The sequence below is a fragment of the Acomys minous genome, assembly GCF_964271855.1.
Source record: "Acomys minous genome assembly, chromosome: 6".
NCBI classification, from domain to species: domain Eukaryota; kingdom Metazoa; phylum Chordata; class Mammalia; order Rodentia; family Muridae; genus Acomys; species Acomys minous.
This window is the reverse complement of record NC_140487.1, coordinates 57,743,718-57,766,185: the sequence shown is the minus strand read 5'-3', so window position 1 is coordinate 57,766,185 and position 22,468 is coordinate 57,743,718. Positions and strand designations below refer to the sequence as shown.

The window sequence follows — 22,468 nt, the reverse complement described above, 5'->3', positions numbered from 1 at the left end:
CTCTTGTTCCTCAACTTTTTGTCCTCCTCCGTTTTCTTGTTACCATGGGGTTCCTCTTGCTTATGATGGTCCCTCCTATATTTGTATACTATGAGTCTCTCAGCAGACACTGAACAGATGGGATTGCTCAGCTGTAGATTTTTCTTTCCTGGCAGCTAAATAAACACTTTAAATATAAATATTTTATCCAGGAGTAGGCATTTTCTTATTGCAGTGGAAAATGGATCAGTAGGCTATATGAAATGAAAACTATCTAGTATAGTTCCTGGCACATAGGAGATCCTAAGTGAACACTTCTTGCTCATGTTATCTTTTTATTAATAAATACTCCACCATACCTAACTTATTAGTATATCCTGCATGGTATGAACCCAGCAACGAATGATTCTGCATAAGTATGCATATAAGTAAAAAGGTTATAGGAGAAAGAGACATATAGACATGGAGGTATCATTTAGTGAAGCCGAGAAAATGCTGACGAGGAGCAGCAGCCAGAGCTGGTGTTTGCAGCTGGATTTTAGGGTGGTCTGCTTCTGCCTCCTTCCCGGTGTTCACATCTGACAAGTGGAGTGAAGACCAATAAACCCATGGCTTAGCTGGGATTGGTCTGAGTGACTAAGGGACCCAAGTGAGAGAGTGAAAAGCAAGCATTTGAGACTTAACCTCTAGCTGGGTGATTTCGCCTGTCAGTTGGTCTCACACTTGAGTCTGTACTGGGACCTGAGGAGGTGCTGAGTCACATCTGGAGGCACATCTGGAGGATGAGCGCAACCCCTGGTAAAATCAAATTGAGACTATGAAGTCTGGCTAGTAAGGATACAGTGATATTGGAAATATGGCTTTCTGGTAGAGGAAGGGTAAGAACTCCACAAGCTAGGTTCAGAGAGACAGAAACCAACCAACCAACCAACCAACCACCACCACCACCACCACCAAAAACCCTAGCCCCCCCCCCAAAAAAAACCCAAAACGAAAAACCAAACCAAACCAAAAAAACCCTCCCTGCAATCTGATAGCTAATGGCTGTGCCCAGGTAGTGGACGAGGGGTAATATGTGAGGAAGATAGGCAAGTGGGGGGGTTTCCTGCCTTCGCATCTGTTGATAAATGAGTTGACTAATTAAGGTAAGGCCTGAGGGTGCCAGAGAGTAGAAATAAGAAAATCAGCACAGTGGGTCTTGGTCATCATCCATTCTCTCATGTGGGTAGGCAGAGGAAAGGCCGTCGTTATTGCGGACGAAGACAAGTCTCTTCTAAGACCTCAGCTGATAGGTGAGGTGCCTGTGTTTCCCGAGAGAAGATACAACTGATGTCAGCTGTGGAGACTTTGCTATGCATATAGAACTTTGCCGCCATCGTTGTAGAGGAGATGGAAACACTGACCCCCATAGGCAGGACAGGATGCTGCTCAGAAGGAAAAGCCAATCAAAAGCCTTGCCTAAGAGGGCGTGGGTACCGCATCCGCACACCCGGACATGGCTGCAGCTCAGCTTGTGTTTTGAGAGCCTGGGCTGATTTGCACCGGGTCTGCGGGGAGGGGGGGGGGCAGGGGTCTGAAAAATAGCTCAGTAGAACTGCAGCCTTGGTAGGGCCAATGCAGAGGAGACTCTGCATCTTGTCCTTGCTGGGCACCTGGAGACATGAGGGAGGAAGCGCTGGTGCTGCTCAGGTACTTGCGGTGGTTAGAGTCAACTGCCAAAATGTCAGAACCTAGAACCACTCAGGGGACAGTCCTTTTGGGCATGCGGGTGGGGGATTATCTTGATTCGCTGATGTGGAAAAAGACCCACCTTAATTGTGGGCGGAGCCATTCTGTGAGCAGGGCATCCCCAGTGCATTGAGAAGGGGATCTGAGAAATAGCAACCCTGTTTCCTGAGTGTGGATGCTACCGTCTGCTGGTGTGGAAGATGAAGTGATGGCCTGTCCTAATCCCCAGAGTCACGACTACATCGCTTTACATGGTAAAAGAAATTCTGCAGGTTTGGTTAAGTATATTACTATGGGCAGCTCCTTCAGGATTGGCGGGGCTGGCCCACTACAAACCCAGTGTCCACGCAAAAGGAAAACAGAAGGGAAAAACAGGTGGTGAGAGGGTCGTAGAAGGTTTTAGTGTCTTTAAAAACTCAGTTATGTTATGTAAACATGTTTTTGTTTTAATCCCAGGTGTGGGATATGGGGGCTGCTTCAGTTTGCCCACAGCTGAGAACAGCCTTACAGGAGGATGCGTCAACAGGAAGCAGCCGGCACGGAGGCGTGGTCTATGCCAGTTGGAAAAAACTCAAAAGCCCACAGAGGGAGAGGGAGAGGAAAGAGGGCTGTGAGAAGAATACTTGGAGGAGACAAGAAGAGGAAGACAAGGCTACTGCTGCGTTTGCTGTTGCTGACTGAATATCCTGAACATGGAGATTGGTATGGCCTCAAAGAACCCAGTGGCCCTAATAGCAGGAAGTAGCCAAAGAGAACCACGCCCCCTCTCCCCACTAACCTTCTTTCTCTCCTGCCTGGTGTTGGGGTGTTGGAAAGGGACTGGGGTGGAGAAAGGAGAAAGAGATATAAGAAACCAAAATAAAAATAGATTTTAAAAGTACACCTACATGAGAGCAAGGCTGTAAGGCTGGATAGGGAAGTCAAAGGAGAAAGGAGAGTTTTCTAGGGTGGAGAAAGGGCTAGTCAGGCAAGGACTGTAGGAGACTTCCTGAAGATAGCCCCACGCCAGATTCCCTGTCGGAGCCTCCTGCTTTAGACTTCTGGCCTGAGTCAGCTGTGGGATCAGAATGTGTTGCTTTCACACGCTAAGTTCATGGTAACTAACTGCCACAGGAAACCAAGAGTGTACTGCTGACAGCTGGGTGCTGCTGCATGAAGCCCGCAAATGTGGAAGTGACTTTGGAATGGGAACTAAGTAGAAGCTAGTGTGTGTGTGTGTGTGTGTGTGTGTGTGTGTGTGTGTACACGAACCTGGAGCTAGGATGCTGGGCAGCAAGTCCAAGTGATCCTCCTGTCTCTGCCCCCACTCTCTTCAGAGCTGGGGTTACATGTGCGTGTGCAGACGCATGTGCCAACCGCATCTTTTCCCCTGGGGTTTTGGAGATTTGAACTCAGGTCCTCATGCTTGTGTTGCGAGTGCTGTTACCCACTGAGCCATCTCCCCAGCCTAAGGCCAGAGGAATTTTGAAGAGTGTTATAGGATAAGCCTAGGTTGCCTTGCACAGACCTTGAGTAGTGGTACTGGTATTAAAGCCTGCCTATGATGGTTGAGAAGAAATAGCTAAAGCTATATGATTTAAGAAAATCCCTCAAGCATCATAAATGGGCTGTTGCTAAAAGCATATATTCTAGAGTCACTGTAGAAGAAAGCAAGGAGCGCGCTATTGGAAAATGAAAGACAGACATAACAGAAAAGAGCTTAACAATGAAAGCAGAGTTGAGGGCACAACCTTATTTCTTCCTGCTGCTAATAATGCAGTGTGAAAGGAAACAAACTGATGGAAGGAAGGATTATTTAAAAAGAATAGTTAGGACTTGAGGAGGAAATTCCCAGCCAACTGATATTACAAAAGGCACTGTCTCGAAAGTATGCCTGAAGACACACCATGGGTGTGTCTGGACTTCTTGTTCTTAGTGGTTCAGGAGGACATAAAGACCTGCGTATGTAATCACACACACACACACACACACACACACACACACACACACACGGCTCGATGTGACCCAGGGGTCCCTTAAGCCACAAAAGCAGAAACCAGGATGTAAGGGACCTCTTGCCTGGTGACACGCACCCCTGTGGTACACTTGGGAGCCCTGCAGGGCTTCTGAGGACGTTTCCTGAGCACAAACGCTGTCATCTCAGAGCAAAAGGGAGAGCTCAACCACCGAGGAACTATAACACAGCCTAAAAAGACTGCTCACCCCCAGACACAAGACACCCTTCCAGGGACACAAAGTGCTTCTAGAAGCCCTATGTCTGACCCAGGACCTTGCTGCTCCTGGATTCTGAAACAGCTCGGGAGCAGCCTTTCTCTTCACTTATCATTTTCTTTCTACAAGATAATTTTGTACACAGAAAGAAAAAAGATGCAACTACTCCGGAGAAGTCTTGCTCCTTAATGAAGGAATCAGCTGCCATTACCTGTGGGGGAGGAGCGGGGCTGTTTGCTGCCTGACAGCGCGTAATGAGAGGAACTCAAAACTTCTGTGGGATTTCTGTAAAGAAAAGAAAAAAAAATCCAATTTGGAGGAAACATAAGACAAAGATAAATTGAGAGACGAACTGTAAGACAATCAGCCTGTGGGTTTCCAGGTGTTAAGGCCACAAAAGACCAGATCATCTTGGGGAATTTAACAAGGTTAAGAGAAGAAAAGGAAAGACATGCTTTTGGGGTTCAATTTCCTTCCTTTTCCCTCCTTCCCTCTCCCCCCTCTCTTCTTTTCTTTCCCTTCCTTTCTTCCCTTCTACTTCCTCCCTTCCTTCCCAGGACCTTATGAGGGTCATGCTGGCCTCAAACTCACCACGTAGCAGAGGATGACCTTGAACTTCCGGTCCTCCTGCCTCCACTTCCCAGATGTTGGGACTGCAAGTGTACATCACTATGCCTAGCTTTGCCTCTTAAACAATAACAAGTTTTTTTTTCTCTCTCACTTAAAGGAGCTGGCTAGTGTCTCACTTACTGCCCCTCATTTATGAAGCTCAGTGCGTTTCTGTTGAGGGGACGAGGCAGGTTCAATGGCGGGCTTCAAGGAGCAGGAGCAGGGAAAGATGAATAAACCTTTCACTACCTACTTCACAGAGCAAAGCCAAACTTAGGGCTCTGCCAAACTTGACTATGGCATCTGATGAGAAGCTTTGCTGGAGAAAGAGCTAACTAATTCAGACAAATAACCAAATGTGACACCCCATAGTTCACCTCCAAAGAAACAGCCGCCTAAAGTGTTGCCAGTGACCTCATTTTTTCCTGCAGCCAGCAGTGCGAGAAGACAGGAAACACGTGAACTCACAAAGGCACACAAAACACATGCGAGGCCTAGGGTGTGGAAGTAATTTTGAAGCAACTGCAAGATCTGCTTACGTGAACGGAACCTGACTTTCCAGCTGTCCAATGGGGTCCTTTGCTCTCGCGCAGGTGCAGACACACCCTTCCTCCCTACGGAAGGATTTCCCAGCCGCTCCAAGCAGCGCAAGTGCTGCTGTCTCAGGCTCTTGGAGACAAGATGCACAATAGACAAGTCAAATGGTCTCAGGTTTTCTTTTACATTCAAATACACATGGCGGCTGCTACTGCTGCTGCGGTGTCACGTTTGATACCAGGCCCAGCCCTTAGATTTCCCTCAGTGGCTTGGGATAAAGAACACGTGCACTGTGCACTGTATTTCAATTAGCATTTCCCAGAGTTATAGGGCTTCCTAAGAGTAAAAACAAATAATATCCAGTTATACCACTCTTAGGCATTGAGCCAAAGGGCACTTCATCCTACCACAAAGACACTTGCTCAACCGTGTTCACTGCTGCTCTATTTATAAAAGCCAGAAATTGCAAACAACTTAGATGTCCCTCAACAGAAGAACGGATTAAAAAAAAAGTGTGGTGCATTTACACAATGGAGTATTACTCAGCCATTAAAAAAATGGCATTACGAAATTTGCAGGCAAATGGATGGAACTAGAAATGATTCTGAGTTTCCCAGAGGACACCACGAAAAGGCGCTCTAAATCAGCATAAACACAGCTTGTAGGAACTCGCAGGGACGGAGGCAGCACACATAGGTCTGCACCAGGCCCACTTTGAATATATTACGGCTTCTGGTTTAGTGTTTTTATGGCATACCTGACTCTGTCAAAGAGCGGGTCTCTGATTCTTGTGTTTTACTTTGGGCTCTTTTTCTTCTGTGGCTTTGTCTTGTCTAACCTTGGTGTGATAGTTTTTACTCTACCTTATTATGTTTTATTTTGTTATATTTTATTATCTCGTAAAAGCCTTATCCTTTTTCTAGTGAGAGTCAGAAAAGGAGGGGATCCAGGAGGGAAAGGAAGTAGGGAGGAGCTGGGAGGAGCGGAGGGAGGAGAAACCATAGTTAGGACATATTAGATGAGCAAAGGAAGAATAGTATGCTATCAATTCACATATAAGAGCTAGCCGTGGGACCTCTAGCAGAGTTCTGATATAGCTCAGTCTTTCTGAAAAAGAAAGTGTTTAGACCGGCCCCTTGAGTGTGTTGCCACATGACCTGTGAGGATTTCTGTCTGTTTAGAGGACTTGCTCATGACCTCTGTGATCTGCTCTCAAATTTTGACTCCCCCCCCCCCCCTTGTGAGACTCTGGCTTAGTGCAGTGCGGACTAGTTTGCAGTGTAGCCACCTGGTAGCTGGCACAGCTAGCAGCATCTCATACACAGCCAGATGACACGATGGCAGAGACACAGGACAAACGCTGGACTGCACAGATGAGGGCCAGCAAACACAGGCTGTGCGCTTCGCTCATAGAGCATCTGGGCCTGTTGTGTCATTCCTACTGGATGCTTTTAACATCAAAATGGACATTTGGGAAAAACCACTCAGGGGGAGAGAGATGCCTAGGAAAAGAGATAAGGAGAGTGGAACACACCTAGGGACAGGAGCAGGCAAAGTGGACATGGAAAAAAAATACGCTCAGTGCAGCTTAAAGTTAACTTGGAAACAATAACCACAACACAGTTTGGTGTCCTGTATTGAGGTCCGAAGGTCTCAGGTCTAGTCTCATGTCTGCCAGGCAAAAATGGTGTGGTTCTTGGAGCTGGTGTCTTTCTGTAAAAGACCCAGGTGGGGTGCCGTAGATGACCCTGAGTAGGAGATGTGCGTGTGGTCTGCTTAGTATGAGCTTTTACTCAGGATTTATATTGCTGAAATCAAACGCCATGACCAAAACAACTTGTGGAGGAAAGGGTTTACTTCACCTTACAGCCTTTAAGTCCATCACGGGGGAAGGCAGAGCAAGAACTCAGGGCAGGAACCCAGGGGCAGGAACCTGGGGGCAGGAACCTGGGGGAGCAGAAGCCATAGAGGAGCGCTGCTTACTGATTTGCTTCTCATAGCTTGATTGGCCTGCTTTTTTTTTTTTTTTAATAGCGCTGAGGCCCACCAGCTCAGGAGTGGCACTGCCCACAGTGAGCGGGCTTCTCTCCCACATCACTTACCAACCAAGAAAACAATTGCTGGCTTGTCCATGGGCCAATCTGGCTGGAGCATTTTCTCAACTGAGATTGCCCTGTCCCCAAATGATTCCTGCTTGTGTCCAGTTGACAAAAGGCTAGGAGCCAGCACGGTACTAGTTTTGTGTTGTGAAGTAGGAGAAGGGTAGGATGAGATGGAGGCAGGGCCTGCCCTGGGAGCCCTGGTCACCACCTTCAGTCGTTAGAGGACAACTTTGGGGATGAATGTGGGGTTATTAAATCATTTCAGAAATAAAATTGTATAGAACTTGACCTCCTAGCCATAGCAAGATGGGCCAGGGCTGACTGGGATGATGAAGAAGGCAAGGCTGTCCTCATCTGTCCTCAAACATGGTCCTTACCCCAGCCAAAAATGTAAGAAATACTTATTTTAATCCCTCAGCATGGATTAGACATCCTAATCAATAGTAGATCCTCAGGAAATTAGGCATAGACTAGACAGGTTTTGTTGGGCTGGAGAGTGGAAGGGGGAAGGGATAGATGGTCCTTGGGCTCATGTAGGTGTGATGAGCCTACATTGGACCTTCCAGGAGGGCTCAGGGACAGTATGAGTGTGCTTGGCATGTTCTCAGCAGCATGGGTTGGAGATCTGGTGTATAGGCACAGTGGCAGAGATGGGTCAATCAAATATACCTAGCTCCTCTGTGATTCAGTGGAAGGCAAGCTCTGTGTGGAATGTTACGGTTAGTGCATCGAAGGAGAACCAGAAGCACCCAGTAAAACCAGAAGCACCCAGTAGGGAGGCTTTCCCCGTGCGATGGATAGGGATGACTCCAAGCGCACACCACACGTTCCTATCCCTAGACTCTGCCCGCAGGCTTCTGACTGCGTGTCGGTGTTGTAGCCCTGAGTTCGGCATTTCCAAAGCACTGTGGGTGATTCCAATGCAGTTTGTGGATTATGTTTTCACTTATTGGCTTTTCTGTACTTTTCTTGTTTTGTGTGCACTTGGTATGTGCATCTGTGCAGCTGTGTGCAAGTGTGCGCATCACGGAGAAAACTGTGGAGGCCAGAGGTTGAATGAAGCTGGGCAACTATCTCAGCTACCCTCTGCCTTATCTTTGGGGGCGGCCTCTCTCACTGAGCCTCACTATCTGTTTTGGCTACATTGCCCCCATGTGATCTGCTTGATTTCATCCCACAGTACTGGAGTTACAGACACAAAGTATCACATTTGTGGGTTTATGTGAGCTCTAGGGTGATCAGGCCCCAAGGCTTTCACAGGAAGCGCTTAAACACTAAGCTGTCACTCCAGCTTGGATGGGTCATATGCAGAACGGTCTTCTGTGTTTCCATCTGAGGTATGAGAACCAGCCATTTGGGGCATTGATTTCAGCAGTGTTTAGCTCGTCCTTGTCTGTGGCTGCTTTGTACGTCATGTGTTACTGTTTCTGGGAATGGGCAATGCTGTCAGATCTGGAAGCAACTAGCACATAACTGAGGGCCTTCCTATCTGCGGCTGTGGAAACAGGCTTCCCCACCATCGTTTCAGATAATCTTTGGCTTGAGAAGGCCATGAGAAAACATTCCTCCCCCCCACCCAACAAACACTGTTCAAATAACAGTAGTTAGGTTTTCTTGGACTTTAGAAGGGACCAGAAGGTCTAGGATATACGACAATGAGCTGAAAGCCACATTTCCTATGTATCCATTAGAGAAAGACAAGGGCTGGCAAAACCTGAGTTATGGGGACATAATTCCATGTCATGATTCTGGCAGTAGCATAAGCCACTCGAACCCTTCCTTGGTAGTTTATGAAAATGTCACCCTCTCTATCCTTACCCCACCTTCTGCCTTAGAAGATTAAAAGCTCTATAAATTACAATTGTATTAAAATGTATGTATTATATCTCAATATGAGGTTTTCATACAGCTATGAAAATGCCCTTGACTTAAAACTCCTTGAGTGGCATGCCTTGCTTTTTGCACTCATGCAAGTTAATTCCAGAGAAGATGTTAATTTTGTAAAAATTATAAGGCCTTGCAGACTGGACAGAGTTTTACCCAAGGCCACTGACTATGAGTCAGACCACTCCGGGCTAGGAAACAGCCCAGAGTGTACAACCAAAAACAAGCAAGAGAAACAAGCATATTAAATAGATGCAAACACAAACAGGCAAGAGAAAGATGGCTATTTGAGAACAGACAGGAGCGAATTGAGGCTAAAGTTGTGTAGACAGCTATGAATGTGTATGGGCAATGGGGAGGGGCCTGAGCGCATGAGTCAGTTGGTCTTACGCATTACGAGCAATGGAAGAAAACTTGGAACATGCAGGAGAGCTGGACTAGGACGTGAAGATGCTACGCTCTCGGTGTTTGAAGGAATAAATCACTGAAGATTTCTGTGCAGAAGGTGAAGATGAAAGTGATGCCTAGGGAGATGGCTGTTCAAGATCCTCTAGGGCACCGGTTCTCAATCTGTGGGTTGCTACCGCTGTGAGGGTCAAATGAACTCTCACAGGGGTCACCTAAGACCACCAGAAAAGCACAGATATTTACAATTCGCAATAGTAGCACAATTATAGTTATGAAGCAGCAATGGAAATAATGTTGTGGTTGAGGGTTGGTCACCACAACATGAGGAACCGTATTAAAGGGTCACAGTGTTAGGAAGATTGAGAAGCATTGTTTTGGGGACAACAGGCTGGTTGGAGTGGAGCCAGGCACTCTACCTTGAGACTACATTTGCATTTGCTTACTTAGGATGCACATTTATGCTCTCGGAAGGATCTTGGTGGTGATGGTGGCTGGGCGTCTTGTCGTTCGGCCCCCTGAGCCGTTGTGGAGCTATGCTTATGTCCGTGTTTCTGCCACCGCACAAACCTGTTCTACCCAGATCATCCTCCAGGGACTGCGCCAAGGCCAGTGGAGATGAATGACCTGGACTCATGGCTCACCGTCTCTAAGAATGCGTGTCGTGGCTCTGTCCTTCAGCTCATTATTCATTATCTGGATTTTAAAAAACAGACTCCAGATTCTTCCCCAGATAGAGTGGCTACAGTGTCAATCCTCATGGCCACCAAGTAACACTCAGAAAGGCAAGGGGGAGGGAGACAAAAGGAGGGAGTGGGACAGGGGACAAGGCAGGCAGTGCAAAGCTGTTCAGGTGTTTGGCATCTGTAGGGAGGGCTGGGTTGTTGGAACAGTTGCTTACTACTTCCACAGGGGGGCAGACTCTACTCACCAAAAAAAGCTCCAACTGCTCAGAAGCTACAGAGAGCGTGCCCTTCTCATTCACACTGCTGGACCTTTATGTCCATCAAGTCCCTTTGATAAGCTCTCATCCCTGGGACCTGGGTGGATTAAAGGAAAACAAACAAACAAACAAACAAACAAACAAACAAACCTTCATAGAACACAGGATATAGAATTGCCTTACTGTTTTAAATGCAGGCTTTCCCCCTCTATGCTGCAAGGCTATTGCACATGCATCATAAGCGTATCATTGTTCTAGAAGTTTCTGGAGGGGGGAGAGCATCTAGTGTCTTTTCCTGTTTGTTTCTGTTGCATTTTCAATAAGACAGTGCTTGCAAGTGTGTGTATGTGGGGGGGGGGGATAGAGATTAGTAAACTTCTGTTAGAGGGATATTGTTATTTGGAGAGTGGTCATAACCAACTCACTGTAGGTTGTTCTATGATGCTTAAAATATAATCTCTGCCAGCGGCTGGTTGTTTCTGAGTACAAGATGCTTCGCATAGTGAACACGGGGAAGTCTGAGCTGGGATGGTAAGGGGTGGTGGCGGATGGTGGTGGGTGGTTGGTGGTGGACGCCTATTTTCTTCCATTCCCTGAGTCATTAGATACTATTATATCTGAAAAGAACATTCCAGTGTGCATGCTGCTTTCTTTCTGGTAGAATGTGTCCCATTTTTGAACCACATAGAAACAGCCACCTCAAGCGCATGTGCATATTCTAGACTAGACCACTAGGGAGTGAAGATGGCATCTCTGAAAGGTGTGACCACCCTAGGAGACGGTGATGGGGTCTCTGAGACAAAGATCACAGCCCAAGATTAAAAGAGGGCATGGAACTTTATTAGCCACTGTTGAGGATGGGCTGAGGAAAATGCAAATTTGCTCTTCTAAAACTAAACAGACAAACAGGTAAAGGACCAGCAAAGCTGTTGGACAGTGGGCAGAAGTTAGACCCCATTAACCTTGGACGTTGCAATGTGCTTCAGGTAGCAAGAGTACTCCGTTTTTGTGAGTCACGTTGGACAGTGACATTAGTCACATTGTCTGTTAAATTTAGCAGCAGGAGAAAGCATGAAGAGAAGCCTCCTCTGCTCTATAGAAAGGTCATGGGCCCCATCACCTCCTGTCTCAAAGTATAACGAGTCCAACATTACCTCAATTTAAGGCTGCTCACATCACTTTTTATGACGCACTATCTTGCTAACTTAGCCCTCAGCCTCTTTAAAGCCTGTGATTGTATTGTGGTGAGTCACAGTGGAGTATTTCTGATTATTTCCGGGTGTAGGACTTTCTCTCCCTCCATCTCACGAGCTGCATGCCAATGCCATGAAGCTCTTGCAAGGAAAAAAGAAAGAAAGGCCTTCTGGTTTTTGCAAGGCAGGATGACTGGCTCTAAAGAGTGATTTACTACTGGCCTCTGCCTTGCAGCCCTGGGAACTTGGAAGGCGATCAACCATCCTCTGCAATTGGGCCACCACCTTCCCGAGCTTGATACTGTTTCTAAAGGAAATCTCTGACAGTCTTCATCATGGCTGCTCACTTGTGCCCTACAGAATCATCTGGAACACATGACGTAGAGGGCTTAGGAGTGAGAAAGTATATGGGGCATCTGGAGTTTTGTTTGAATGTTGGTGTGATCTCTTATCTGAAAAATCATGGGCTTTGACCCAAACTTTGAGGTTCCCTCTCAGTTAATTGGTGTTGAGAGAGAAAGTCATAGAGACATAGGGACATAGGGAGGGGAAGAAGCGGGGACAGACTGACAGAACTCATTAAGCCTAAATTTGCAGTGAGAGCAGCACCAAGTCTTGGGCTTTCTCTTATTTGACTCTATCCCTGGAGAGATGTTTATGTTTAGTACCCAGTTTTATTGTTCATTCTTCCTAACCTTCAAATCTCAATGTACTTTTAGAAAAAAAGAGAGAAAGAAAGAAACAAAGAAAGAAACTAAAAGTAATTACTTGGGGACCGCAAAGGCCATATCTATATATGAGATCAAACATTTCCTATCTCCCCTTGCTATTTGCCTCTAATAACCACTCTGCTTTCTGCAGCTTTCCACTTGTTTTTGTGACAAACAAACAGCAGGGGTAGTCTTCAGGCTAATCAGCTGGGCTATTCTAGGATCCTGCAGGGAACAGGAGTAAGTAGCTTGCTATTTCCAGCCTTAGTTTCAAGGGAAACTGAACCCTTGGGGGAGAATCAGGGCTGTGCTGACTTCTCAGATCACAAGTAAGTCTGGCCTTAGTTTCCTCCTCCCTTCACTGAACAGGAGACCTTGCGATATCCATACTAAGCCTTCTAAGACCCTAAGGGTGGCGGCTATAGGTGCTTAGTGCTGCCACACAGTCAGCTTGCCTCTCCTCTTAGCCAGAAAGTTAACCACAGGTGTAAAAGATTTCTAAACCAACAGGAGCAGGGTTGAAGTTGAGTAAGGACTGAAAATAGGGACTTACCTCCTCTTTCAGAAGCAAAGGAATGGCCCCATGCAGTTTGGTCATCCTATTCAGCTTTGTGAGACTGTCTTAGAAGAGCAAGCGTCCAGGTCTCCCTCGACGCCGTCTGAAGCATCTGCCACTGTTCTCAAGAGTCTGCACACTGACTTTTATTTATCACCAAAATATCACTCTAGACTGCTTCATTGTCCTTATGATAGCCTCCCAGAGGCTTCCCAAGATGGCCAGAGTGTAGACAGGAGAGGATCACACACTCTTGACAGGTAAGCTTGGGTCATGGCCAAAGGGACACTGTGGACCAGAACACTGCCAAGGGGGTAATAATGGACAATGGCCAAAGGGACCATTGTTCTGGCCTACAATTTCAAGGCTTCATACCATTTCTAGAGTCTGTAGAGCGGATTGTCCAGGTGATGAGTAGGCCGGTTTGGTTGGGTCTTTATCTTGTTCTTTCCAGAACGCCCCTGGCTGGATAGTAATCTTATGACCTTCTGGGCTGCCCAGAATGTCACATCTCCACTGAGGGACAGAGATGCCAGTTAGACTCCGGGGTTTTTTTTTTTTTGTTGTTGTTGTTTTGTTTTGTTTTTTGCCACAGTCAGAATCCTGTAGTTTCAGGGCCTGATTATGAGTGAGGGGTTCACTGGCAGTGGACCCAAGCCTGTGGACACTGAGCTATATACCTAACAATAAGAGAAACTTCTTCAGCTGAGAGTGACAGAGACCCATTAGACGCCAGTGTCCCATTCTCCTCAAGGACTCAAGGTCAAGGTCGCTCCCCATCACCTCTCAATTATATTTGTTTTGCCTGTCTATTCTTCAGACATCAGAGACGAACAGCAGTGTGGGGAGGATGTGAGGTCAGGTCTGAGTTTTGTGGTCTCTTAAAGTCAGGGGTGAATAGGGCCAAGGGCTCCTTCATTAACTTCTATAGGAAAGATAGCCACTGTTGCCAGCTAGACAGGGAAGTGGTGCAGGGCACCCAGACACTGAATCTCCAGCACACACTCTTTTGTCTCTTCATACCACAAATGTCATTGCTGCAGGATCAATATGATTCTGTCCTTGCCTCGTGGTGTGGAGTTTGTCTTTAAAAACAACAGCTGCTGCTGCTGTGGCTGCTGTCCTGCTCATCCGTGACTACTTTCAATATTTAATTCTCTCAGTGGGCTTTAGTTTCTGCCTTTGCCTCATGTGCGGCTCTCCATATGGTCACAATGTCTAGCACATCAATATTTCTCCACACTTAAAGATCCCTTAAGTGTGTGTCCCAAGATCCTTATTTTTGGCTTCATCATGGGCACCTATAGAACCCACTCTGTTTTCATCGTAGACATGGTTCTGTGATTCTGCTCTTGCTCAAGTGGTGAGCCTGGCCTAGCTGGAACGCTGTTCTTCATGCCTGGCCGGGTAGGCCTGCTCCCCTCGCCCTGCCCCCCTGCCTTCCCTCCCCCCACCAGCTTGCCTTCTCCAACTCCGAGCTGGGCTAGAACAGGTCCTGACAGGAAGTGACTCGTACTGCAAAGAGCATTGCAGCTTTGTGTCCCAACTGATCCCTAGCCAGCCTGCTCACTTAGGAGTCTGCAAATGTGGGTCTGGAGAAGCAGAGGGTCCAAGCTTCTGGACGACACCATCCCACATGTGTGCTCGTATGCCTTCCCTTTCATGTGCACGCAAGTATTCTCCTTATGACATATTTCACACCAGCAGTCAGGTTTTCCTGGGAATTGATTTAACTTTTAACACTCCAGGAAAGATTTGATGTAAAACATGTTAACAGCCAGAGAAAATGGCTGTGTTTTCCATCTTTCAACACTACCCCAGGGACAAAATGCCTTTCCCTACCATCTAGTAAGTATTATTTTCCACGATGTGACATTACTACAGTTCATTGATTCACTCACCCCCCGCCCCCCAATCCATTCACAAGCATTTGAGAATGAACTAGGCCCTTTGGAAGGTATCAGGACTTCAATGCTGAGTGAGACTTTTACCCAGCGCATAGCCAGCTCTCAGCCGCATGAAAGGTGAGGTGAAAAAATACTGAGTTCATGGCCAGTGGGACAAGATGCATCTGGAACATCAGTCATTGACTCAGAGGGGACATTCTCTTGTGGGCTAAGGGCTGGTGGAGTTTCACTGGGAAGAGAGCTCCTGCACTGACTCTTACGGAGAACGCAGGGAGTTGTCAGATAGCAAGTGCATTCCAGGAAGGAAGCCTGAAGGACAACAGCAAGGAGCCACCAGGGAGAGTTTGCAGAGGAGCGATTCAGTACAGTAGAACACAGGCTGAAGGGTAGGGGAGAGGGGGGGAAGTGGCTGGGCAGAGTGCTGGGGAGGGGAGCTTAGCCCACAGCATGCACGTTGTCAAAAATCACACAAGGAGGGCTTGAGGAGCCTATTGCGACTAGATTGGTATGCTAGAGTGATTGCTCTGGCCCTAGTGGCGGCATTGCATGGGAAACGGTGCTGTTGAGGCAGGAAGGTAGAGACGAGGCACCAGTAGCAGTCTAGACTTGGGGTAGCAAGATAAACCAGGGCAGCCAAGGTACGCTGGGAGACTAGGGAAGAGCTTTAAAGTGCATTAAAAGATGGAGATTTAGAACAAGCATCTGGTTTTAGTTTTGAGGGGCTCAGTCCTTGGGGAATCCACCAGCCAGGCTGGGGATACTGTTGTAAACACTGTTCTGTATCTGTCTAGTTGGGATTGAAGAGGGGCGTCCAGGCTAAGGGGTCTGTCTGATACGGGGATGTAGGGGGCAAGAGAAGTGTGCAGTTGAGACTGTGGCGTGGGAGTCGTCTGTCAGAGGAAGAGCGCCTAACTGGTGACAGTGCTTGAAGATGTTTCGGGCGAGCACAGAATGGGTGTGGAATAGAAGCTGGGATGTGGTGGCATACAGCTTTAGTCCCAGCATTTGAGAAACTCTGTCTTGGAAAAAAAGAAAGTAAAAAAAAAAAAAAAATGAAAAGGAATAGAGTCAAGAACAAGGCTCAAGAGAATACCAATTCTTTCCTTATGTTATTGATTGTTGACAATTTTATACATATATACAATGCATTAAGATTGTGTCCACCCATGTGCTCCCTTCCCCTCTCCTGCCCCTGTCAATACCTTCTTCCTGGTTAGTCTCTTTTTCTCTTTCTTTCTTTCTTTCTTTCTTTCTTTCTTTCTTTCTTTCTTTCTTTTTGTTTCTCAAGACAGGGTCTCTCTGTGTAGCCTTGGCTGTCTTGGACTCACTTTGTAGACCAGGCTGGCCTCAAACTCACAGAGATCCACCTGCCTCTGCCTCCCCAGTGCTGGGATTAAAGGGGTGCGCTCCACGCCCGGCACAATTTTTAACAATAAGAAAGAGCAACTGGTACCAGGCAGAGAAGTCTAGGGCCGGTCCCAAGAGGATTTTCTATTCAGTATATTGTAAAAATCTTTCTATAAAGTAATACATTCTACACACAGAAATAGTAACCTGAAACTCCACATCCGTGTTTGACAATTAAATTAACCTTGTGAAGTAATCAGGGGAAATATTATTTTCTCTGTTTTATTCATGAAGAGACAGGGTTGAAAAAAAGAACTTAATTCACTTATTTAAGCTCTATAATTAAAAGAGCAATGGAAACGGGGCTAACATTTGCATTTTGAGTCACACTCCAGGCATCTTTTCATTCATAAGTCAGTGATAGGGTGGCAACGCTGAGGAGGTTGAATCACCAAGGCAGGAAGTTACAGCAAATCTTAATTAAGGGCATATCTGAGTCAGAGTAAACACAACCATTGGACTGAATTGTGAACGGCTGCTGAAAGGAATTGCATGGCTTTCTGCATATCATTAGCAACTAATTAATTGCTGCCATGTAAATAACTTAATGACACATGAATAAAGGAGAAAGGAATTCATAAACAAAGAATATGTGGCTTTTCACATTAGGCAGCAGTATACACTACCCATTAGTGAGTGTGGAGAGGTGAGATGAACTCATCAAGATGGTGTGTGAGCTAAGAGGCCAAGAGCGCCTCTCCTCAGGGGTGGGCAAGTCTGTGACAGGTCTGCCCTAAAGTTAACGAACTTCTCTCTGTGATAACAGAGTAATAGTGGCCCATGGGTGGATATGTGTAGGCTGCCTATCCCAGAAATACTGTGGAGGACTCCTGTTCCTGTTTGTCCTTTCCTCATAGATAGAGACAGTGATGCTGAACCAATAGCAAACAGCTCAGGAGCAAGTGTGACAGCAAATGCAAGAATGTGATGAAGCCAGTGGGAGAGTCCCTTTTATTTATTTATTTAATCCATTTTCATTTTTATTCATTTTCATTTAAACATAACTACATTATTTCTCTCTTCCCTTTTCTCCCCGACTCTCTCTCTCTTGTCTCCTTCTCCCAACTCCTGTGTTATCCCAACTCTCAAATTGATATCCTCCTCCTCAATTATTGTTACACACATACACACACCCACACACACACACGTGCACACACGTGCATGTGTACATACAAACATATAAATGCAACCTGCTGAGTCCATTTTTGCTTTGTGTGTGTGTGTGGCCATGAGGGCTGACCACCTTGTATTACACAGCCAACTAGGGGGCTCGTACCTGGGAGAGGCTTGTCTCTCCTTCAGTAGTCAGTTGCCTGCAGCTGCTTGTCCTGGGCTGTGAGCCTGTGAGATTTCTCCCCCTCTGCATTAGCACGCCTGTTGATATTGCCTTTACACTGATCTTTTTTAAATGCAGCCATTCACATGAGAGACTGTTTCACAACAGGCTATTACAATCTTTCCATTCCCTGTTTTACAACACTCCCTGAGCCACAGACGGATCCATTGGAGCTGGGCCCCTCACAGTCTGTTGATCTGTACATTGTGTCTTGTGTCCAGCTGTGGATTTCTGTGATGGTGTCCATTTCTTGTAAAGAGAGGCTTCTTTGGCGAGGGGTGATGGGCACACTCATCTGTAGGTACAAGGATGAGATTTAGAATTTAGGGATTATACTGGTCACTCAAAGTGCTGATAGCAGATTCTCTTTTAAGACACACGACCTCACTAGCCTTAGGAAGTCAACTAGGTTTCTAGTACCAGGCATGGTTTCCCTCCTGTTGAGTGGACCTGAAATCCAGACAGCTATTGGTCACCACTAACGTGTGAGTGCCACTTGTCACACCTTTATGGGTATCTTGTCATGCTGGTCACTGCTCTGTTCCACAGGTGCTGCTGCTGGCGGATTGCATAATAATTTCTGGTACCATGGAAGCCAGACCACAGGAAGGAGGCTTTTAGGTGCGATGCATCATGTGTCCCAAGGGTGCAGTGTCTTCTGCGATAGGGGCTCACCTTCAACCTCTGAGAGGCTCAGGAGGAGTGCCTCATCCCAAACAGAAAGCAGAGAAGTATGACCAATTCATTACTATTACTCATTTTTTGTGTTTGTTTTTAAATGACCAAACAACACCCCCCCACGCCCCGCCCAAAAAAAAAATCCCAAATATAGCTACTAAAGCGCAACCATACCCAGTCATCATATATCGTCCACAGTTGTGCTTGAGATACAGGGGCAGCGTGGAGTGACGGTGCAAAGACCGTATGGCAAGGAGTGTGTGGTTGTTTATGCTCTAGCCCTTTTGCCCATCCATGCTCTATACAGCAAGGGTCTGGGAGCCTTCAGGTCCGTCCTGAGCTCCAGGAACTGCAGTTTACAAAGTAAGAAAGGCCGAAAGGAGGATGTTTGGAGGAAGCTCATGGTCACGGTGAAAGAAATAAAAATTAAATATCGTTTGAGATGACAAGGGGATGGAGACATTTTAACTCGGAAAAGGGAAATCCCAGAGGTGAAAGGAGGTTTAGGGCATGGAAGATTCTCAACTAGATTTAAAAGAGTAAGCATTTACAAAGTGGAAGGGCATTGTAGACCCAAGGAGGACTATCAATTCCAGAGAAGTTATTTAATATACTTTGTAAGAACAAATTAAAGGAATATAATGGGCTGGTTTATGAGGCAGTGTCTCTTTGTGGAGGTGTGTCCCTGTGCGGAGGTGTCCCTGTATGGGAGTGTCCCTGTGTGGGGGTGTCCCTGTGTAGAGGTGTCCCTGTGTGGGGGTGTGTCCCTGTGTGGAGGTGTCCCTGTGTGGCGGTGTGTCCCTGTGTGGAGATGTCACTGTGTGGAGGTGTGTCCCTGTGTGGGGGTGTGTCCCTGTGTGGGGGTGTCCCTGTGTGGAGGTGTCCCTGTGTGTGGGTGTGCCCTGTGTGGAGGTGTCCCTGTGTGTGGGTGTGCCCTGTGTGGAGGTGTCCCTGTGTGTGGGTGTGCCCTGTGTGGAGGTGTGTCCCTGTGTGTGTAGGTGTCCCTGTGTGTGGGTGTGCCCTGTGTGGAGGTGTCCCTGTGTGTGGGTGTGCCCTGTGTGGAGGTGTCTCTGTGTGGGGGTGTGCCCTGTGTGGAGGTGTGTCCCTGTGTGTGGGTGTGCCCTGTGTGGAGGTGTCCCTGTGTGTGGGTGTGCCCTGTGTGGAGGTGTGTCCCTGTGTGTGGGTGTGCCCTGTGTGGAGGTGTCTCTGTGTGGGGGTGTCCCTGTGTGGAGGTGTGTCCCTGTGTGGGGGTGTCCCTGTGTGGAGGTGTCCCTGTGTGTGGGTGTGCCCTGTGTAGAGGTGTGTCCCTGTGTGGGGGTGTCCCTGTGTGGAGGTGTCCTTGTGTGTGGAGGTGCTCATGGTGGGCCTGGAAGATTACTCACTGTGGAGATAAGCTGAGTGAGTTAGGAGCAAGATTAGTCATGACTGGGGAGGGGGTGCTTCCTCCTTTCATTTGGATGATGGGAGACCAACGGAGCAGGGAAGCAACCGCAGCTCTGAGATCTGTACAAGCTTCGTACCTTGCAATCCCCATCTGCACTGACCAGCCTGCCAGGTGGAGAGAGATGTGGGCCCAACTTCTCCATTCAGAACTTCCAGGCCCCACAGAACTGAATGGCCGATATGTGGCCCAAGCCTGATCCACCTACCACCTTCGCAGCTGGGGGGGTGGTGTGGTATCACATTCTGGGGTTGACCTTGGTTGATGAGGTCTCCTTCTAGCCACTCAGGGTGCGGCTACCTTTCCCTGTGTGCCTCACTGTCTAATAGGAACCTCCTGCCACCTGTACTTTTTGGCTCCACAGCTTCTGCATCCCCCACTCTAGAACTGTCTCCTAGGGCTGCCTGTCATCCTAGGGCTGTGACAACTTCAATCTATGTGCCTTGGCTCATGTTTATACCCTGTTCTCAGGTCTCCGAGGTAGTTCATTTTTTTAAATTAACAGATTCCCTCTCTAAGGTTGCATGAAGTGATAAATTTGATTCCTGTTTACTGTGACCTGCCTACAGGAGGAGTCACTGTCTCTCCATAAATTGTAATTTGTGTTTAAGGCTTGTGAGGGCTCCCAGCATTGTCCCGAGGGCAGGACTACTGACACTTTACCTGGGTGGCAAGGCTTTGCTTCCCCTCCAATCTCACTGTCCAGCTGGGGAGGTCTGCAGTGGCTTCCAACCGTGCCAGTTTGGGCTTCTTTTCAAAGCATCGCTCGCCTGATCTGTGTATTTTTTCCCCCTTTGGCACGTTCATTTGTTCAGTCTCTACCTTCATCAGTTTTGAAGCCCTTCTTTTTCCTCTGTGGAATAGTAGATTCTTTCTTATACTGACTCTTGTCTTTACTCAGGTAACACAGGGGCAGCTTCTTGTCGCCCTCTAATCCTGTAGTCACTGTTTGTATGTTATCCGTGAGACTCTGATCATAAACTGACTTTTGGGGGCCTGACTATATACAGGTACACACACACACACACACACACACACACACACACACGCACACGCACACGCACATGCACACATACACACCCATGCACCCATGCACCTACATGCATCCCCCATGTATATGCAATTACTGTATATAATTGTATCATCTAACACGTTGCTTCTGTTTGTGTGTCCCTTTGCACAGCTCCACTCTAACTGACTCATTAAAAAGAACAAGGCCTTGTATCATTCGACCAGTTAAAGCATACATTTTATTTAAGGAGCAAACAAAATTGCAGGTGACTGGTTTGACATTTTTACATCACAAATTTGTTTTATTTTTTCCCTTCTTCCTTTCCTCTTTCTTACTTCACATTTGTCATCTTGAAACAGTTGTATAAGTTATCCTTGACTAGTGGTCAAAATAGCTGACTGAAATTGTTAGTGTTTTCAGAACACATTTCCTCTCATCCTCTCTGAGCCGCTGCCAAATGGCTGCGTTCTCCAGACACACGGGATCATTCCGGTTAGCGCTCACCTTAATCATATGGGGAGTGAGCAAGTACTGAGTTTCCCAAAACGAGCAGCACAGTCTCAGGAGGGAGCTCAGAGTTCTGGGTCATTTTCTTTACTAAAATGCTGATCACATTAAATTGGTCTTTCCAGGACTTTTGCTCTCCTTATGAGGGAAGTATGCCCCCTGCTGGGTAATGACTCTCCCTCTGATCCTGTGGAGCCGCCCCCCCCCCCCCCCCCCCAGGAAACGGAGTTGTCACATGCCACCTGGCAGGCAGCCTCACTTCTTCCTCTTTCTTCTACATGACTGCCCTCCTTCTGGGTCTCCCACGTACCCTAGTATACTGGCAAAGTCTGCTGTTTCCATGGGCACAAACAGAGCCCCACTGCTACTGAAAAGACAGGCTGTGAGATGCCGAGGAGTCATCTGGCAGAGCTGGGGAGACTCGGCCTTTTCTTTGTATCCTTTGTATGGCATGCCACCAAAAACCTACCATGTTCCAAACCTTCAAAACGTGTCATGAATTCTGCTCATAGTAGTTTGCTGAGGCTCCCCAGCAGAGTTCCACAAACCAAGTGGCCCAAACAACAAACATTTAGGGTCTTAGTTCTGGAAGCTCCAAGTTTAAAGATCCGGTGATGGTAGAACGCTGTCCTTCTGAGACTTGTGCCGGAGAATTTGTCTAGTCTGTTGCTTAGGTCCTGTGGCTTTCTGGCTCTCTTTGGTACTGGTCGCTTTGTAGGCATCACCCTGATGCCTACCCTCACCTTCACATAGCATCTACCTCTGTGCCTGTCTGTGTTCAAGTTCTCCCCCTGTCACCATCGTAACTACACCTGCACCCAAAGCAGGTCACATTCTGAACTCCTGAGTGCGTGGACTTCATCTTGTCTCTCTGTGCTGTTGGAGGCAGGGCATAGTTGACTCCACAGTGGTCTTCCTGGGTTTCTTTAGTTTTCTTTTTTTTTTTTGAATGAAGTTGTTCACAGGATTGTTGATGAGCCTAAGATGCCTCCCTTAGTGAGAAGTGGTTCTTAGGTAGTAAGCTTTGGCAAGGACAAATCTGCTGTAGTTTGCAGGGGTCTCCTGGAAGGAAGGGGATTTGCACAGAGCGATTCTTCAGCGAGGATTTCAGGCAGGGTTCCGGTAGTCTCTGGAAGATGGGGCTGCTCATTGCGTTTTCTTCAGAGGACGGTGTGAGGCTCGTTTTGAACAAAGAGGCACTCTCAAGTGTTCATCTTCTGTCCACACAGAGGATAAGTGCCACCTTTCATCCTGGAAAGTCAACTGCCACAGCCTCCTCAATTCATCCTTTTCAGTCTTCTGAATACTTGGTTGGTTCCCAGT

The 22,468-nt window shown here is 47.2% G+C and overlaps 1 long non-coding RNA gene across 3 annotated transcripts in view; it reads left to right on the top strand.

The window, feature by feature from the left end:
* The window catches only part of LOC311599154, a 139,606-nt gene that overhangs the window by 38,004 nt on the left and 79,134 nt on the right, over window positions 1–22,468 (top strand). For 2 of the 3 annotated variants that reach the window (XR_014779789.1, XR_014779790.1), the window contains exons 4-5: window positions 2,164–2,409; window positions 18,057–18,238. This is a non-coding gene — a long non-coding RNA (uncharacterized lncRNA). The remainder of the gene's footprint in view (window positions 1–2,163; window positions 2,410–18,056; window positions 18,239–22,468) is intronic. The other variant, XR_014779788.1, reaches the window with a different exon arrangement.